This window comes from Passer domesticus, chromosome 11, assembly GCF_036417665.1.
Source record: "Passer domesticus isolate bPasDom1 chromosome 11, bPasDom1.hap1, whole genome shotgun sequence".
Lineage (NCBI taxonomy): Eukaryota > Metazoa > Chordata > Aves > Passeriformes > Passeridae > Passer > Passer domesticus.
In genome coordinates, this window is record NC_087484.1 from 15166536 (window position 1) to 15185873 (window position 19338).

At 39.4% G+C, this 19338-nt stretch overlaps 1 long non-coding RNA gene across 1 annotated transcript in view; it reads right to left on the reverse strand.

Annotated features, from left to right (window-relative positions):
* The window catches only part of LOC135278953 (uncharacterized), a 188174-nt gene that overhangs the window by 17283 nt on the left and 151553 nt on the right, over nucleotides 1-19338 (reverse strand). The window contains exons 13-16 of the long non-coding RNA XR_010346330.1: nucleotides 14342-14513; nucleotides 14002-14201; nucleotides 8608-10314; nucleotides 4057-4266 (exon numbers count right to left, since the gene is read on the reverse strand). This is a non-coding gene — a long non-coding RNA (uncharacterized LOC135278953). The remainder of the gene's footprint in view (nucleotides 1-4056; nucleotides 4267-8607; nucleotides 10315-14001; nucleotides 14202-14341; nucleotides 14514-19338) is intronic.

The following is a 19338-nucleotide window of genomic DNA, read 5'->3' on the forward strand; positions in this document are numbered from 1 at the left end:
AAAGGTTCTTTAAGTGAATAATTATTTACTCACTACAAAACTGTAGCTCAATGCAATAATAAGCATCCTTAATACTGCCATGCAAGATGCTAGTGGAGAAGGAACCAGTCTTTGAGGAGAGGTGTAAAGACAACATGTCCTAAACAAAACCTGAAACCTTGTGTCACATCACCTTGTTGGATGTAAATTGACTGTGAACTTCTCTCACATCTCTATAAATACTTATTGCCAGTATTCTGTAAAGGAAAGACAGCTGAAATTACAGAGCCTTTCCTCTCTGAGTTAAAGAAGGAGTGTTGTTTGGAGGGAGGTGGAAAAAGCCACCAAACATGGAAAATGGTCTTGGGAAGTCAGGAGTCCAGAAGTACAGCAAAAAGCTGCAGCTGCTCTCCAGAGCAGTGAGGACACTGCACATCCCAGCAGCAGGATTCTTTCCTACTCTTATATAGGAGTGATATGTACAACCTGCTGCATTACAGAGCAACCCAGAGCTGTGGCCATTCCATGTGCTCTTTGCATTAAAAGCAGTTTTCAGTCTTAGTGAGTCTATTCTTCAATAGAATTCTTCTTGCAACATACCCACACCTCTTCATGATGGCACACTATTCCCAGGGGCCAGTTTGCACAAATGCATTGTGATTTGGAGACTAAGGTAAATTCACCTACATAACTGTGATCTGTCCTATGCCTGTTGTCCTCACCAACTATGAAATTTCTCAGGGATTTTAGTTTTCTAATTTACTAAGCTAGAACAACCAAGGAATATACTCCAGGCCACACAGAAAGTGTGTGTTAGGGAAGGTATATCAAGGTAATGCTCTAAACACAACCAAAGTTCCTTTTTTCTTTTTTACTCTTCTCCATAAGGAACCTATGAAATCTTTTCACTCCCTTTTAAATCCCTAAGCCTTCCTACCTTTTGGAATCCTGCCCAAACCCCTTCCTGCCTACCAGATAATCTCACATCCCCTCTGCTCTGCTCTTCAGATAACTACAGGAGTGAGCACAGCAGCTGCCTGGATGACAGCCATCAACCCAGCCCTCTCTGCTCTGTGGTTTACCCAGCTCTTGCAATGAATACATACTGACTCATTAAAATGATAACAGATGTGAAAAAATTACAGCTTTACCACCTGTTGCTAGTGTAATGGATTTAATTACTGGCAGACAGCTTGAATTATTTTGAGGTCTTTTACAAAAGGAAGATTTCTTTATCCCCTGTGGGAGATCCTTGTTGAGAAAATTGTGGTTCCATAAAGGCAATTCACTACAGGGGATAACCCTGCACCACAAAACCCTCTGGTTCCTTACAGATTCCTCCCCACCAGGAATTTTCCCTTGCATCATTCTCTGATGTGTTAATTATTTCTTTGCCTAATTGACCTGATGAATTTATCTCAGGTATAGACTTTCAAACTGTCCTTAAACGGACCATAATTTCAGAGTTGTTTTGCCCACTACACTGGTATTCACCCTTATACTGATGGGTGCTTTTGCTACCATCGTTCACACAAAGAGAAAGAGCAGTAAAACTCAAGCCATAGTCACTCCAGGTACTCAGTGCAACTGGAAAGATAACTGCAAATACATCCTGTGTGGGCATTTTTTCATTCCAGCTCTGACCTTGTCCAGTGAAATTGTTTCTACTCAACCCCTCAACAGGGTATCTGAAAATTTCTGTATTGCTACTGATAAATGTGAGACAATGGATTTAATTGAGCACTAGCATGCTCAAGCTAGATTGTATCTTCAGTATGTGCTTGAGCTTGAGAGACTGGGAAAGAATATCCTTATTTATGGCATGATGTCTGCTGAGTGGCCGTTGAGTTCAAGAGGTTAAACTGAGCTTCTTGATTATGGATTGACCTCAGCGTACGCAGGCAGACAAGGCAGAGGGCAAGCTGGAAAAGGAAGATCTTGTGCTATGCCCTCTATTCACTGGTGGGAGAACTTGATCTAAGATCTGGACCTGTTTGGAGAAAATTTTGACTGAGTCCTTTGCTATCTGCATCAACTGAAAAGATCAGTGAGGGCACTCATAATTTTTCATGGTTAGGGAAAAAAGAATAAAGCAACCCCTGCATGCACAAGAAACCTCTTTCTGCATGTTGTAACACAAAGGTTCAGTGAGAAAACAGCCAACATGAGACAGAGCATTTGTGGGTATGTTTACCACACTGAAAAGCACCACTGTGTAAACAACTGGCTTCAAGACACCACTATGGACATACTGCCAACTTGAAATATACTTGTTCAGTTAAGTGAGAGCTGCTGAAAGAGGAGTAAATGGCAGAAACCTGTGACCCCAGAGACAAGGAGAAAGGAAAACAGGGAACCAGCAAAAAGGCAGCACTAAGGGCCTTAGCAAACAACAAAAGTGGGTAAAAGTACATGTTCAATCTCAACACCTATGCTGCTGAATTGTTGCCAAATAAGAGCTAGAAGTAAGAAAGGAGAACCAAATGGAAGAAAAGGAATGGGAAAGCATAATGTAAAGAAGATGTAGTCTACCTCCCACTTTTCTACCACTTTTTCTTTCCAAGCCAAATTTTCTGCATAGAGAGGTGCATTTAATTTTCTTTAGCATCATAGCATCAGCTATGGTGGAAGATAATTTGTGCCATCATTGTCAACTTTGTGTTATTGACTGCAGTCTGCAGCTCAGATTTTGCTTGTCTTTTGCCTAGCAAGCATTTCCCAGTCCTTTTTTTCTTTTTTCTTTTTTTTTTTTTTTGTAATTATAGGATCATCAGCAGTTGTTTTATGTAGTTTTAAAAAATGGGAAAAAAATGAGAAAGAGAATAAAAGAAACGTAGAAGGAAAAAAGGCTTCTTTAAATTCAGCTGTGTACTCTTCAGGAAGCTGATCACTCCTCCTGAAAAGAGATATCAGGGGTTGCTTAGCAATAGAAAGATGGCATTCTGCCTGTCAGATGGCCCTTTTCAGATTATTTCCGAGATAAGTACAATAATTGGAGGGAAGCATCTTTTGTGGCTGGCTGCCCCCTCGCAATGTCTAGGTTAACACAAGGAGAAATGATATGCTTCAGCTACTGTGCTGCAGCTGCTGGCATCTCTTTTCTGGGGAATTAGAATATAATAGTATGTGATATTGCTTTACTTAGCATTATCTTCAGCTAACGTTATTTTTAAAATATTATTTTTAGTCCTATAAAGACATATTTAGGAATGGCTGCCATCTGTCCAGACATAACAATACAGAAAATAAGTGTTTCCTTAATGATCAGGAACTAAAGTTACTTCTTCTGAAAGAGAGGTTGTTAAAAGGCTAATTTCCTTAAGCAAGAACATAAAATACAACAAAAATCATAATGGGGAAAACCGACATGTGAGCACATTTGTCTATGCGCGGGTTCAGGAATTTTTGTCATTCCAAGTGGTGCCTGCTCATCATTTTGCTGTCACTGTTACAGCCTCCTTAATTTTATTTCTTTTTCTCCTCGTTGTTATCACAGGAGAAGAGCAGAGAAGCTCCTCCGCAGAGCTGCATTTCTGCGTGCGGCCATGCGGCGGCACAGGAGACCAGGGATCTGCACAGGGTGCGGGCTGTGAGGCGGGGAGCGCCCAGGCTCCGGGCTGGTGCCGGGCGCCCCAAGGGCCGGGCTGAGGGCACGGCAGCCGCCGAGCCTGGCCCTGCCCCGTGGGGCAGCGACAGGGGCAGAGGGGGGCAAAGCGCTGCCCTCCCTCTCTGTGCCCCCATCCCTGTGCGCGGAGCTCTGTTTGCGGCACACTCCGCTCCCGCTGCTGTGGGAGCTGCCGGCCGCGGCTCCGAGCCCGGCGGGCAGGGCCGCTCGCACGGGCGTGCGGCCCGGCCGGCATGGCTGAGTGCTTCGGCTGAGGCGTTCCCTGCCGCGTTGGTGGCACTCTGCGACAGTTCTGGCCGGCCTGCAAAGCCTCGTGCCTGCTCTGGGAAATGGCAGTTCATTTCTTTCTCTGCTTGGGAGAGGCTCAGAGTGCCCCGTGCCCCATTTACCAGCTCCGTGGTACGGCCTCTCTCCATTACCCAGGCTCCAGAGCCAGAATACCCATTCCACACCTGGTTAGAAGACGATATCCACAGGTCCTCACTGCTCATCCTTGGTGCACGCTGAAACCATCCTCAGGGCAGATCTTCACGGGGTGTCAGAGAAATGGAAAAGCTGTTTCATTCTGGCGAGGAGGACAGTGTGGCGAGGGCTCTGTCCCTTCCTGACATCCTGGAGGCTGCAGAACCCTCAGTGCACTCAGGACAGGACTCAGGAGGTCCCTGTAGATATAGAAATGGAACATGAGTCCACTTTGTGCAGCCTGTGCTAGGATGATCATGTTTGCTGTACTCCAAGGGATATTATGCCTCATATTTGGATCATTTTCACTAAAGGAACCATTTCTTCCCTTTGGTGGTGCCATTTCTTCCCTTTGGTGGTGGCAGGCAGCAGGGAGAAAGGGGAAGAGTCTGCATGAGAATACTTAATGCCTTTGGTAGGATTTTATTTCAGGCTTTTAGATCTCCTTGAATGAAACAGGTTCAACTCCAGAATTCATCTTGGGTTTTAAAAGAGAGCTTTCTTCACATTTTCCTAACTCTAAAATTTAGAAGGGTCCTAAAACTGCAAGTCAAAATCAAAGGAAAAACAGCTGAAAGGAAGCATTGAATTCTGACCCCTTTCATTGCCAATATCATTCCTCCTGCCTCTTCCTTTAACCAAGAAGAGACACCCAGGAGTTTATTTTGAAGGCACAGACACGTCATCTCTAGAGCACAAAAATAAATTAAGTGTCCAGGCTTTGGAGCTATTTATTCTAGTACAAAGACTGATAAAAGGTGTACCTACACAATTAGCTGATTCAAATTACCTCTAATGATAACTTCAATGCCAGGAACTTCTTCCCTCTGCAGTTAAACACTTGTGCTCAGAGACACCACACACATCCTGTCCTGGGCAGCCAGTCACGACACACGGGTAAGGACACACAGATCCTCCAGGTGGCAATACAGCCATATTTTCCCTTTTTTTTTTTTTTTTTTTTTAATCTCTGAATTTGAAAGAAAAGCTGCTTAGATTCTGGACAGCGAGAGCTTATGATTCAAATTTATCTGTAAATATTGCATTTCTTTACACTATTTATTTATAGTGACAGCTATTCACTCTGTGTGTATATATATCTCTGTATGTACATCTATTTAAAACATATGTCTTTGTGTATATACATAGATGTACCCACATCTACTTCCCACTGTAGCTGTGCAAGCTACATGTCTGCATTCTGCTCTGCCTCAGCTGAACTCTGCTGCAGATGAAGGAGGAAGATGTCCTGATGAGAAGGAACAAAGAGGGATGTCAGCAATTTAATTTCTAATTAATTAATCCATCATGATTAACACCTGACATTGAAGCAGTTGTGTTTAGTCTCTGCTGAGTGTCTGATCCAAAGACAGCTGCAGTCAGTGTTGCAAGGGAGAATGATCCAAACTGGGTGCTCCAGTGGAGATGGTGCCCCAGTGTTTTGGCAGTGGGGACTCGTCTGGATGTGCAGGGTGGCACCTGCCCTCACCCTTCTCCATGTTGTTTTCTGCCCAGCTCCATAGCAGGAAAACAGAGAGATAGGCTGAAAGGAAATCTGGCTGGGATAAAAAATTAACAAGAAGCTTCTCTTTGCACCTTTATACTTGTGAAATATAAAAGTGTGAGCAGGTGTGGCACTACTGGACTCAAGGAAATGCAAGATTTAAATCAAGTTATTCCTTTGCAGTGTACAGTTTGTCTTGGCTGTACTCACTCTGAAGTGGATCAGGAGTTTTTCCACTACATTTTAGCTTCCACAGCACTGTAAGGTACATCAGCTGCAGTTTAGATTCGGAAAAATGAATGACTGACAAAGCATTATTATCATGAGCTGACTCCTTCCCATAAACCAAAGTGGCATAGTTAACAGCATGCATCTGTGCCTCAGGATGCCATTTGGACTTTGACATGCCTCCTGGCTGGCTCTCACCCACAGCACACTGGGGTTTACATTTGCTTTCCTGAATCTTAGATTTCTGCAGATGCCCCAGAAATGTTCTGATTCACTGTCCCTGTGGCACTTGCTGGTTGGTGAGCAGCCAACATCAGACACTCGTGGTAGAATGTGGCGTTCACTTTGATGAATTAATAAATTATATAGCTGGCCTAATATCTTTGAATATAAAAGTGGAATTTTAGCTTGAACATAAAATGTAAATCAGTGGTTGAAAAAATATTCCAAAATAGTACCAGAGAAACCAGAGGAAATGAATTAATGTATAATTCAAACAGTTTAGCTAGGAGCAACAATTCTATTTTAATACTGTGAATGTTTCTAAATCAAAACCATGTTCTGATGCTTGATTTCTTTTTCTTTGAGCCCATTTTTTGTTGTTGTTGAAGATATGAATGGTAATTAAAAACAACAGTGAATTATGAAGCTATTAAAACTGAGATAAAAAATTAAATAATGGAAGTCCTATGATTTATGTTACTGAGCTCGTAAAGCTCATTTAAAGCAAACTCACTAAGAAATTCATGCTATTTCCACGTCAGCCATTTTATCAATACAAACCTAATTTACTGAAAAGAGTTTACCATGTTCCAGTTAATACTCAGTTAAAAATTTAGTTTGTGGTACTGGTCAGTATATTAACTTCTAAGTCCTATGTTGTTAGTGGCCTCAGGGTAAAAACTATATTAGAGCTTGCTAAAGATGAGTATTTTATCTCACAGAAGGAAAGGTGATGTGTTTGGGGTGGACTCTGCAAAGTCAGAGGTTATTTTTATGAGGAGTTGCACAGTCCTTTATTTCTGCAGCTCTTCCTGTGAGCCTGGGATGCCACTTGCCTGCCATGGACTCAAAACTCAGGGCACATAAGAGCTGATCAGCTGCAGTGCCTGGTGAGCTGGGACTGCTCTTAGGACTGCAGAGCCACCAACACCCCATCTTCCCTCAGCACACCATTACTAGAGTTTATTTATTACAAATATGGAAATACAACCAGGGTTACTACTCCAGTTAACGACCACTGCCTCAGCAAGTTGTTTGGTCTGGCGTGGTTTGAAGCTCCTGCCTTGATAGCCCAGAATGCTCATGCATTATGAACTGGATTTAACAACAGGATCTAATAGAAGGGAGTAATTAAATACCTAATTGCTGTTGCATAAGTGTTTTGAAACCCTCCCATGTTCCAAATTTATGTAAAGCACATGGGAGAGAGCCCTAAGCCTACAGTGAATTTCTTTAGGTTTTAAATAAGAGCTTTAGAAATTAAGCTCCCACAGTGTTTCATTATTTTAATTGATACAATTACTGTAAGAAACAATATCATTAGCCCAGTTTCTGTTATTTAATTATAAAAAATTCAGGTGCAGCACAGTGATATTTTTCTTAGGCCTTCACATGATCCATCAATAAAGATGATTTAAATTACTCAGCAGCATGGAGACAAGGGCTATTACTAAATATCATTCCACCTCAACAGGCAAGCAGATAACTTTCTATACAGTGATACAAATGACGTGGATATTTTGTTGAAATGCCATGATGCAGAACTAAAGAATATATTTGCTGTTTTTATTGTCTGGGAATCTAGAAAACCAAGATAAAAAACTGTATGTCCTTGTTTGGCTAACACTGAAACCCGAGGGAACAGTTTATAAACTGTTGGAAAGCATTCTGCATCAGAGTAATTCAATTCACAGAAACCTCATTTCTCACCTTTAATGAATTGCAAAATAGAGATATATAAATCCAGATTTTTGCACTGTCACTGTTCTCCACTGAAACAGACAAGCTGTAGAGAGACTGATGGCATGAAGGGACAAACATTCAACTGGCACCAAATGAACAAAAAACTACGGGAGCAGAAACCCTGCTTCATCACCTACAACCTTCTCCCTCACCGACCCCAAAAGCAACAACTCCAAAGGACTGGCTTATCTGGTATGGGTTGCAAATTATCACTGTCACATGTACTTTACTCCCTTTTCCCTCTTTAAAACCAAAAGGAGATCAGTCTGCAAGCAGATAGCAAAACCTAGATGAGGAGATGGCCTCACAGAGAATAGAATGTATACCCACGGTGATGTTTCAGGGATTGAAGCATATACTTTATGAGGCATAATTGCTACATGTCTCTCTCATCAAGGGATATTTTATCTTGTAGTGTTGTGCAGCTGATGTTTTGAAGTTTTCCAATCAACATCTATTGAAAATAGAAGCTAACAGGTCAAACTGCACCACCTTACTGCAGAAGAGAAAGCATTGAGCTTCAACAATATATTAGAGAATATATACACTGACCCAGGCAAAAATATTGGTTAAAATCAAAGAGCAAAATAAAAATCAGAGCAAAATAAAAAAAGAGAACCATGGCTTGTCCCATGTATCTTCTAGCCCACATGTCATTCATGTTCTGCCCCCAGGCACCTTGAGAAGGGCAAACAGGATTTGTTGACACAGAGGAGTGGCTGGAGTTTGTAAAATAAAGAATAATTTGTTGTAAAGTACTGCTGTGCTTCCTTTAACAAAGCACTTGCTTTACTGTGGCTGCTGATTACTGCATGAAAGATAATCTACCCGTTACTCTGTTTACCTGTTCATTGTACTTCTCATCCAGCTGTTGTTTCATCTACAAGCAGTTTGAAGCAAGCATGACATCTTTGGATTATGTACTTTGAAAAGATCCCATTGCTGTCAACTCCAGGTGTCCAAAGGGAATGTTTATGCAAAAATAAATATAATGACAAAGCATAAGAGTGCAGTCACAAAATGTTGAGGACAAATACAACAGTTTGAACTGCTTCCTTCTGGTTTCCTGGCTTTGATGGTCCTGGCTGCACTGATCTCTGGGATATTCATTGAGTGGAATTAAGAACTGACCCAGAGCCAGTCACCAGTAGCTCTGTAGGAGGTCTGTCCTGCATAGATTCGAGACAATGAAAGAATAGATAACTTTTTATTTTCTTTTCCTTAAGTAAGTCAGAGTCCTGGTGGTTCACATTCCCATTATGCCGCATTAAAATCCTGCTATAGGATTTGCCTAGATATATCCTTAATTATGGTGTCTTGTTGACTTCACATTGATGCAGCTTCCTGAGTGCATTTATATTGACAAATCGGAGTTGTAATGGATAACCTGGAATCTGGCAAATTATGAAAAGAGAAAAAGCAGCAGGGAGGTAACATATAGGCAGAGTCATCTCTTTTATAAGGCATGCAGTGCTTGGAGTTTTAGCCCAGAGAGGCGGAATGATGGAGCAGGAGATGGAGTGATCAAAACTTTTTTACATTGTCTACTAGGCACTGGATCTGTCAGGAGATGGCCAAACCTTAGCTACAAAAGTAAAAGCAATATTCTCATAGCTTTGATTATCTAAAAGGATTGTGAATACTAGTCTGAAGCCTGTACCAACCCTGATCATACATGTTATTGCTTTTATGATTATTTCTATTAATATTAGTGGGGAAGTAAACAATCTAAGATGATACTAATGAGAAATTATAACAGAGATTGTAGGTCCAGAGGTAGTGGTCTCATATGGGATCTGTGCTGCATAGCTAAAATGCACCAGAATTTTTCTAAAAGCATTGACTTGATTATTGTTTCATTTTGCTCGCAATATAATACCTTTTTTGTTTTTTTTTTAAGAATAATTTGTTTTCTTTTGTTATTTCTCATTTTCCCATCTTAAGATCTTGTTTATTGACAGGTTTTGCTCTAATCTAATTCAACTAAGCTGTTCTGTGTCCATTCATACTCTCAGTTACCTTGCTTGACAAGCCCTTGGAAGTGAAGCTGCAACTCCACTGCCTCACTTTCTTTGCCTGTCACTGCCATTCTTTGCTTTCTGCTTAAAGTATCAGCTTGATAATGCTCCCTTGTTCTTTTTCATAGTGTCTGAGCAGAACTAAAGCACTGGGATAGAGGATCATGTACTTGCTCAAAAATGATTCCTGATAAAGTAAAATCAATGAAAACGTAGTGCCTTTCATTTATAAAATGGAGGTTCTGCTGTCCTGACTTTGAGAGATTTGATCTCCCATGCAAGTCACTCCACTGTTGTGACTTCCAGGAACAGAAAACTGCCTGTGTGCTGTAAGACACTGAGATTATCAGGCAGATACTGCTGGATAACTGTAAATTCTGTCAAATGCTGGCCACACTGTGCCAATCTTTCCAAATCACATTCACATTAAAGCTGACATTACCTGTAGCAACATCCTGCTGATGTAGACTTCGGTTTATCTCAACAGCTCCTGTCCAGGTGTTTTTGCAGGATGCTTTCTTTAAACCCAAGTGCTAATAGTAACAGAGTGGGAATATTTATCATGTTACCAACACTTCTGACAATCTGAATAAGCAACAACATTATAAATAAGGCAGTTTCCATGGTTAAACATACAGATTATACAATCCTTATTCAGCCAAATCTGTATAATCAGTGAATAAACATATTCCATAAGAAAACCTGGCTGAGGAAGCATTGCAGAGGTAGGTCAAACAGCTCTGCACTGAAGGGTCCTTCACGATGATGATCATTGTAGCAACTCTTCATAAAAAGCTGTCCTTGTCTAGATGTCAACTCATCAGCTAGTGCCACTCTTTTTTTATATTATAGAAACAGATAGAGCTGTCCAGTATCTAAGGGTAGCCCAAAGATTCTTTCAAGACTTGTAGAACTTATACATAGGAAAGACTAACTCCAATATAGTTAATTGTTTTGTTCTGTTGGACGTGACCATTAAAATAACATACATATCATCAATAACCAAGTTAGTAAAATGCAGTGAGGAGAGAAAATTAATTGCCAGAACTTTGACAATGGCTTGTGCTCTGCTTGCTTCCTGAGATTTTCAGCCTTTCAAAGATGTGGATTAACACCCTGGGGATCCTATCTTCTCCCTAATGGAAATGCTTCAATGACATTTTTTGTTCCCTTTGGAAGATCAGGCATCTTTGAGAATGCTATCTCTGAAAATATAAAAAACACTATTTAGGTATTAAGTACTTTATAGAGATTAATAATCCAGTTAATACAAGTGCCTGTAGCAATTCCTGCCAGACAGGACATTTGTAATCCTCTCCTTGAATCCCCTGTATTTAGCTAGTTAGCTGTGGTAAGCATGAATTCCAACAGAAACATCACTCACAGAATTAAGTATTTTCAGGTGTGGTATGCTCTTGTTAAAGTCTGTGGAGCCTGTGTGACAGGATTGGTGCCTAAACTGCCATGCAAATCAAACCTCCAATTAGCTTAAGGAAAAATAAAATAACAGCTCTCCTCTAGGGTAGAAACATTTGCTTCATATCTAAGAAAGTCATGCTTCAGTTCACATCTTATCAGGGTTTAACAGCTCTGCCCCTGGCTCCAATTTGTTGTTGACATTGTAGTCAAAATAGGACAGAAGATGACCTGTTGTTCATACAGGAGAAGGAAAAGGAGGTAATGCTGTTATGGAGAACACAATGTACCACAGATATGGTACAAATATGTACCATATAGCTCACAGATATGCTGAGCTAGCAGCTACTCCAACTGAGCATTGTAAGGCAAGTCACACTCAGAGAAACAGGCTGGGAACAGCACCATTGCACAGCACCTGCTGAGCTGTGTTTCTCTAGCCATGCTAGAGAAACAATATTTTAAAATTTCTTTTACCAATGAGTCTAGCAGATTGACTGCAGAGCCTCAGCTCCTATAACCTAGTATCTCTGCAGTGACCTCAGTGATTTGAAAAGCACTTTGACCTGCTGAAAAGCTAGATTTGTATCATCACATCTTAAAAAAATCTAAAATTAAGTTTTATTTTAATTTTTGTGTAAAACTACTTTTTAAAATTCACGTCACACAACACAAGACAATAAGAAGAGAAAAAGAAATGCATAATTTCTTTAGAAAAAATTTAAACTTTTAAAATTAACATTACTGTCAAGAAAACTGTTGCTCTGTGGCAATAGGTACTGCTTCTTTCCCTAGAAAGTACTCTAAAAAGTGTTATGATTATAGCATTTCCTGTTCCACTTTACTCAGCTGCTCAATATCCAGATCATGAAGTATATGCATCTTGCAAAATGGCTGTTGCTATGGAGACCTCAAATATTTAATTGGAGAAAAAATAGCTGGATAATTTTTCATTTACAAGCCAACAAAAGGTGTTTGCTAGCCTGGACTCAAGGAATGCTTTCTTTTCTTTTGCTTCCCTTATAATTCCTATTTTAGTTTTTGTTATATATTCACAAAAACAAATGTTTCCACTTAATTTTCTATCCTGTTTCTCTCTGTATTTGAAAGGTTTTTAGGAAATCCAGAAAGGATTTAACACTTGGGATAGGAATGGTGGCTGTTGTTTGTTTCTTGTTACAGTAGTACTAATATTTGAGTAAGTTCATTTCCTGCTTTAACCAGGACAAATCAGCACACATATTATGGAATATTATGACTGCAGATAAAAGTCTGTGTTCCTCAGCTGTCAGCAATTGCTCTCCCTTGCAAATGCCTTCAATGTCTAGGATCCACCTGATGAGTTTGAGATAGGTGAATATACTGCTTTTTAAAGATACCCCAACAACTGTTTCTCATTTACATATAGATGAGATAAATCAGCTGGGTTGAAGATAAATGTTTCAGCTCCAGCCTGTTTGTTTTTGGGGAGGAGAAGTCTGTGCACATTTAACTTTTGCAAGAACAGTTGTGCAAATCAACCAGAGACATCACCTTTGTTTACACATTCATGAGTTTCAATTTGTTTTAAAACTGAGCTGATTCAACCCTCTCATTTGCATTTCTTCCTTCCAGAAAAGTTCAAATATCTTCCCTAAGTAATCTCTAGAAACCAAAACTATGTTTCTTTCAGAGATTTCAGAAGAAATTCTGTTTCCTGGCAACCTCTACATACGAGGATAGGCAGAGTTCTGCTTCTCCCCTAACCAGCAGTGCTCCCTCCTAGAACAGCTGATAATTGCAGCGCATCTGGGGCAGGAGAGAAACTTCAGCAGGGTTGTGGTCTGGATTGCAAACCCCCAGCATGGAGCAGGGCGAGTTCCTCCAGCCCTGACTTAGCCTCTGGATAGGTTTGGCTAAAAGGGCAAAGTCATGGCTCAGCCATATGGTAGGGCCTGATGGCCACGTGTTCTACCATATGCTGTAATACTGCTCGTAGACTTCCTTAGTAAATTAATGAAAAATCAAAGGGATACTTTGCTATATCTGCATATTTGATCCGCAGGTTGGCTGATTTGCCTCCCGCTATTTTTGATTCCTGGATAATTTTCTTCCAAATCTACCAGTAAATCTAAAGAATAAAATAGCAGTATTTGCACAACCATATAAATCTGAGATCACTGAATTTCAGTGTATTTACAAATACTCAAATATACCTAAAAAGGAATTCACAGGTGTCACAGAAATAGAATATTCAATTAATGGTTCCTGAGTGCCTGAGAGGCTTCAAATGTTTGTTCAGTTCCTCTGTGATCTCTTTATTTGATTTTGAACTATCTGTGCAGCTGTTTAACACTTAATACAGTAAAAATTCTATGAAATTTTACTCATTGTATCAGAGGGTGGTTCACAGCTTTTAAATGGGTCTTGTAAACAACCAGCTTTCTAGAGAAAGTCAATGACAATCCCAGAACTGCTTCTTCAAGGAGGAGCAAGTATTGAAATTAGCAGAGCCTCAGAAGCAATTGGAGGATGTAGAAGAGAAGTTGAAAGCCTTCATGTGGCTTTACTTATATGCTCTGTAACTCAGTGAATTTGTGCATTGCTTTGGTGCTGTATCAATGACAGTAAGGTTTCAAATCCCTAGAAAATTAGTATCAATGCATCCTCACAGCGGCACCCTTAGAGTGACTCTAATAATTATTAAAAGAACGTTGACTTATCCACCAAAATCTGGTCCTTACATAAGGCAATTGGTTTGGGAAGGGGAAAAATAGTTGCAACATGGGAACTTGACCAAGGAAAACCAGGCTTGAAGGACTTACCACATGCTGAGCCTCCCCAGTCACAAAACTCTTCCTCCAGAGCAGAACTGTGCTTATCTGTTTTCCAGGGGTTTTGAGAGCTGCAGACATTCACTGTGCTTTCACACTGCTGTGTTTAATATTCCATCAGATTCTGCTGTATTCATTCATGATGTGCTGGAAGGAGTAGCTCTTTTTCATTGCCTTGTGTTTGTGGTTTTCTGAAAAAAATTCCACAACTCAAACAAATGGGAATTATGCCTCCCACTGTAGCATCATGGGAACTGTTGATGCACGTCGACAAGCATTGTGATAAAGGATAATAAATGTAAATAAACTGTGAATTGAATAAAAAGCATACATCAGCTATGCTGCATGGATCTCATGAGCAGCTTCATTTCTCTTTCACGAAGGGTCCCTGGTGTCCAAGTGGGTTCATCCATGTCCATGAGAGCTTGAACTGCATTGTGCAAACACTGGAGGTTCGTGCTGCTGTTCTCTGATTCCCCAGAGCAGACACACTCCAGGTGAGGCTGTGAAAAAAGGAAAGCTTAAAAGTAAATCTGACTTCTAGTAGAGTTTCAGGTAGACTTATGGGGTGGGGAAAATGTTGTTTGTTTTTTTGTTTTGGGTTTTTTTTTTTTTAATTTTATCAGAATAAAAGGAAGAAATTAAGTGCTCGAAATCTATTCTACTATTATGGCATCTGTTTTTACAAATATACCATTTTTTTTACATGAGTGATTATTTTAGTCTGATGGCTTGTCAATTCTAGGGAATCTGAGGAAAAAGAATGAATAATATTTGGATAATATACCCCTGAATGCAATCTGTACTTTTGTAGGAAAAGGGAATAAATGTACATTCTGCTACTCAAATTCTTCTCTGTGGTCTTCACTTTGCCCTGACCCTGGGCTCTGGGCAGTTGGGAGACAGATGCTGAGCTGGCATTTCCTCTACCTAAAACTTGATTTTGATTGGCTTTTTAAAATATGTATATCAAAAACTGTACAAACTACAAAAAAGAAAAAGAAAGGCAAATCCTCAGCTTCAAAGAACATGTTAGTTCCTAATTAAGGTAAATTTTGATGATCTAGCAGACAGTTTTAGAGAACTACAGTTACACATCTATTTCTGGATTCCTATTTTAAGTCTCAATGCCAGATATTAAGTACTTTTCTTTGTTTTCTCAATTTAGAGAAATAGTCTTGCTGGCATCAAATGAACCTGATCCTGTGTTTAAATCCCTGAATGAATCAGCTCCTTAATCTGCCCATGTTAAACAAATTGCATTATGTATAAGGAAACTCTCAGGACTTGTACTATTATCTCTTGTGGAAATATTTGAGTTAACTCAATGTCAATAAGACCCACAGCTTAAAACCTGTGAAAAACACAGAGATTCGTAGAGCAATAGAAGTTAATTTAAACTGCAAATAGGACAATAAGCTGGAATAAGAGTGCTAAAAGATTATTTATCAATATAATCTTAGGCACCTTTGATTTTCCTGTAAATTTGAAACTGATATCTGCATTAATAATTTTGCGGCTTTTTACGTCACCAGACAAAATTAGTTTTAATGAACGGACAGTTTCCAAAAGGCCTTTGGCAGTGTGCAAGCAGACATTGTGCAGATTTTAGCTTTTTTTAAAAATTTTTTTTTCAGGTAACATGAGTTGTCTGCAGTGTGTCATGCATTGTAGGTTTTGGCTACTCTGTTAATCTGGAAGCTATACATTTCATCTGTCTGTGGTATGGGACAAAAAGTTTTCATGGAAGTCCTAGAATAATTTTTATCTGATCTCAGTGAGGACAGTTAGTTTTAGAAAAATTGTTCCATTTTAAAAGAGCCCTGGCCCAAGAAAGAGTGAGAACATAAGCCATGTTTTGTTCAGCTTTCCGTAGTCCCACTTATTTTAGTCCCTTGAAAAAAACCTGTGACAATTATTACACATACTGTAGTTGAAGAAACTCAATTTCCTTTACTCCCTAAAAGCTAAAAAAGGCTATTCTAAGTCAAAGGAATTTACTCTTAGTCTTGTCAAAACTCCATGAACATTACAGGTTCACTGAAGTCCTGTTTGTAAATGTCACAGTTTTCTTATCATCACTGAATTTTGGAACCTGGAATATTTATTATTATTATTTTATTATATTTTTAAATTTCTTAGCAGAGTATGAGGCAAGGAAACTGTGTTTACATCTGAATAGGCTTTCTTTTGTTTTAGTATCATATCCTTATCACAGTGTCTAGATGCTCAGTAAATGATATATTTACCCTGTGTGCAGAAGGGCACAAATGCATTGCTGCAATGCAGGCCCTGAGCACGCCCTGTGTTTGGATAAAGGCACGAGCTCCCAGGTGCCATTTCTGTCAGCCCTGCAATGGAAACTGTTCACCCCAAATTAACCTGACTTTGCTGGGGAAGTCAATTGGATAATAAGGCTCAGGAGCAGACACAGAGAACACAGCATCAACCACAGCTGCTGCAGGAATTAAAATGAGGTGAGTTCAGCATGATGTTTCACAAAGATCCAGATTTATCCCACTCTCTCTAATGCAGAGTTCCAAAAGTATTACCTGCTAAAAAAAACCCCCAAACCAACAAACCAATAGCAGCAATGATACCTCATTCAAATAAGATAGATCCTGCTGGAAATTCCTCCTCCTCATCTCATTTTCATTGAATTGCATTTAAATATAACAATATCTGGATAATCAAGAGACATATACACATCTTCAAAAGAAATTATTTACAGTGAATCCCTGAAGATTACACCAACATTATCTATTCCCTCTGTGTATAGCTCCATGTGTTTCTTGCTCTATATTTTCCTAATGCTACTTTTCAGTAGAGATTGTGTTAAATATATAGGCAAGAATTCAGAAATCCTTATTCAGAAAGCTGCAACAGAACCCTTAATATCTTCCTGAAGCTGTATAGCTTAATAGTATCTATGCAGGTGAAATATTAATGGTTTTGAATCAATTAATTCAGAAAAAGACCAGTGAGTTTTAAAAAAAATCATAAAGAGCTGCATCATCAAATTATGGATTGCCATGTTAAAATTTGACTGAGGAATGATAGCTAGAATCCATGAGAAATGATAGATAGAAATGTGTTTCAGCTTCAGTTTCCATTATTCTTGGCTTCAGTATATTGTGTGGTTGTGTTTTAGGCTCATTTCTATTAGACTCATTTTGAGAGAGTTAGAGTAGTAGGAAAAGCAAATGAACAGTTCAAAGTGTAGCATTTAAAATGGCTAAGAAATAAAATCCACGTCTTAGGACTAAAATGGGAAAGCTAATTATTTTTGGTATGCTATCTTCTCCTGGCTTTCATTTTCCCAAAAGAAGAAAACTCATAAAGAAATGAACTGCAGAACTACATTCAGGCCTGCAAACGATTACAGATCTTTGAGCTGCATAGAAATATACATCTGGCATAGAGTTGAATAGAGCATCAAGGATGTAATTACAGCTATTTAATATGATCAACTCCTTTTGACTGAATTCAAGGAAATACAGCTACCAAAATAAGGTATGGTATCAGCAAAGGTCTAATTTAATCCATCTTTCCTTGTTTGCAAGATTTGCCATTACATATGGTTTTTTAACACAATTTTCTAAGGCTGGGTATCTGTTTAAGGATACCACTTCTGCTAACTGAACATTTCAAGATATGCAACAAATAGATTTCCTTGCAATGCCTGGCCTTGGAATGGGACAATTGATTAGCACTTCTTTTCACTAGACAATTACCTGAAGCTGGGTACTTGAGTTACTTCTCTTCAGTAAGGTTAACTTCAGTAAAAGGCCATACAGTAAAGTAACATAAAGGTCAGCGGTCTTATGGCAGTTATTTATGCCTCTTGTGACAATTCCACTGCTATACTTCTCTTTATCCTCTAGTAAAATTGCAATTACATGCCCTTTAATTGTTAGAAGAATGGCCAGTGCTTTACAGAAATGATGAAGGAAGAGGAGCTGTAGGAGACAGGGGAGGGTTAAAGTAATTTAATCAGTGTCTGTCTTTGCTGGTCATAGGAACAGCTGATGGTGCTGATTCAGAATCCAGCTTCCCCACAGCAGCCAGTTCACATGGAAAATGCCACTGTAGCATTCACATGAATGGCTTTTGAGCACAGAAAGGCCTCACTTGGGAGGCTCTGAAACATCCCTCAAGGTAGCCTGGTAAAGAGAAATTCATGCTACCAAACTACTATAATTTTGTGTCTCCAAAGGTACTTCCAATACTTGCAGTATTCTGTCATTTGGTTTTGTTATTGGTACATCTGCTGCGTGGTTTTCATCGATTTCTCATGAAAATGTTCCATTTGAGGCAGTTGTATTTTATCACAACTCAGGAACAATGGATCAGCAGCACATTGAATCTCAATCTCTTCAAAATAGTGGAAAAGAACAAACTAACAAAAATAAGCTCTATCCATCTCTATTCCCTACAATTATGTAAACTACCAAACATAAGCAATTGTTGACTTTTGCTAACATCAGTGTGGAATCTTAATGAGTAAAATCTAAGTGAGATAAAATGGAGCTAAATATTTACCATTGGGGCAATAATTTCCAGTAGCAGTTGGTAGCCATGTCTATAATGAAGAATACTTTTGCAATAAAACAAGCACTGCAATCTTTTCTTTAGCTGCAGTGAGATTTGACTGGAGCAGTAACAGCTGCAGAAGGAGAACCTCTAAGTTTGAAGAGTAGAGAAGCTTGTAAAGATATACTTTTAATCCAAGGTGGTTTAGAGCCAGTCAGCCCTCTGTGAAGTTTTTATAGAATAGTGCCAAGACAATATATATTACAGAGAAATCTGATGGTTCCAGTGAGTCTTTTTTCCCCTTCACTGCTCTCCCATTCCAGTTAAAATACATGGAAACATGGTACTCAATCTTGATCTGAGCTCTGCACAGCTGAGATTTATTAGGACAATAATCAGCACAGCCTCTGACTGTGAGTTCAATAACCATGACACTATTTGAAAAGTTGTTTATAGTCCTCAAGTTTTTATATAAAACACAGCCAGTTTTCAAAGTGCCCCTGTGCCCCTCAGTACTCAAGCCTCTTGACTAGTCAAGTGAAATTACTGTCATGAAAAGAAATCCTTGAACATCAGAAACATGAGAGATGTGCTTCCAGGACGTGAAGGAATATGCCCCAACTCTCTATTCACTTCTGCATTTCAAGGTTGCTTTGCATGCTTCACAGCAGCTTTTTCTGCACGTGTCTGTCTATCACTTCAAGGACTGGGCCAGTCAAAACAGCTTAGCACTGAGCTGTGTTGAAAACTTGATCCTCTCTTCTCTTTACAAATTGCTTAAACAAGTCCATAAAT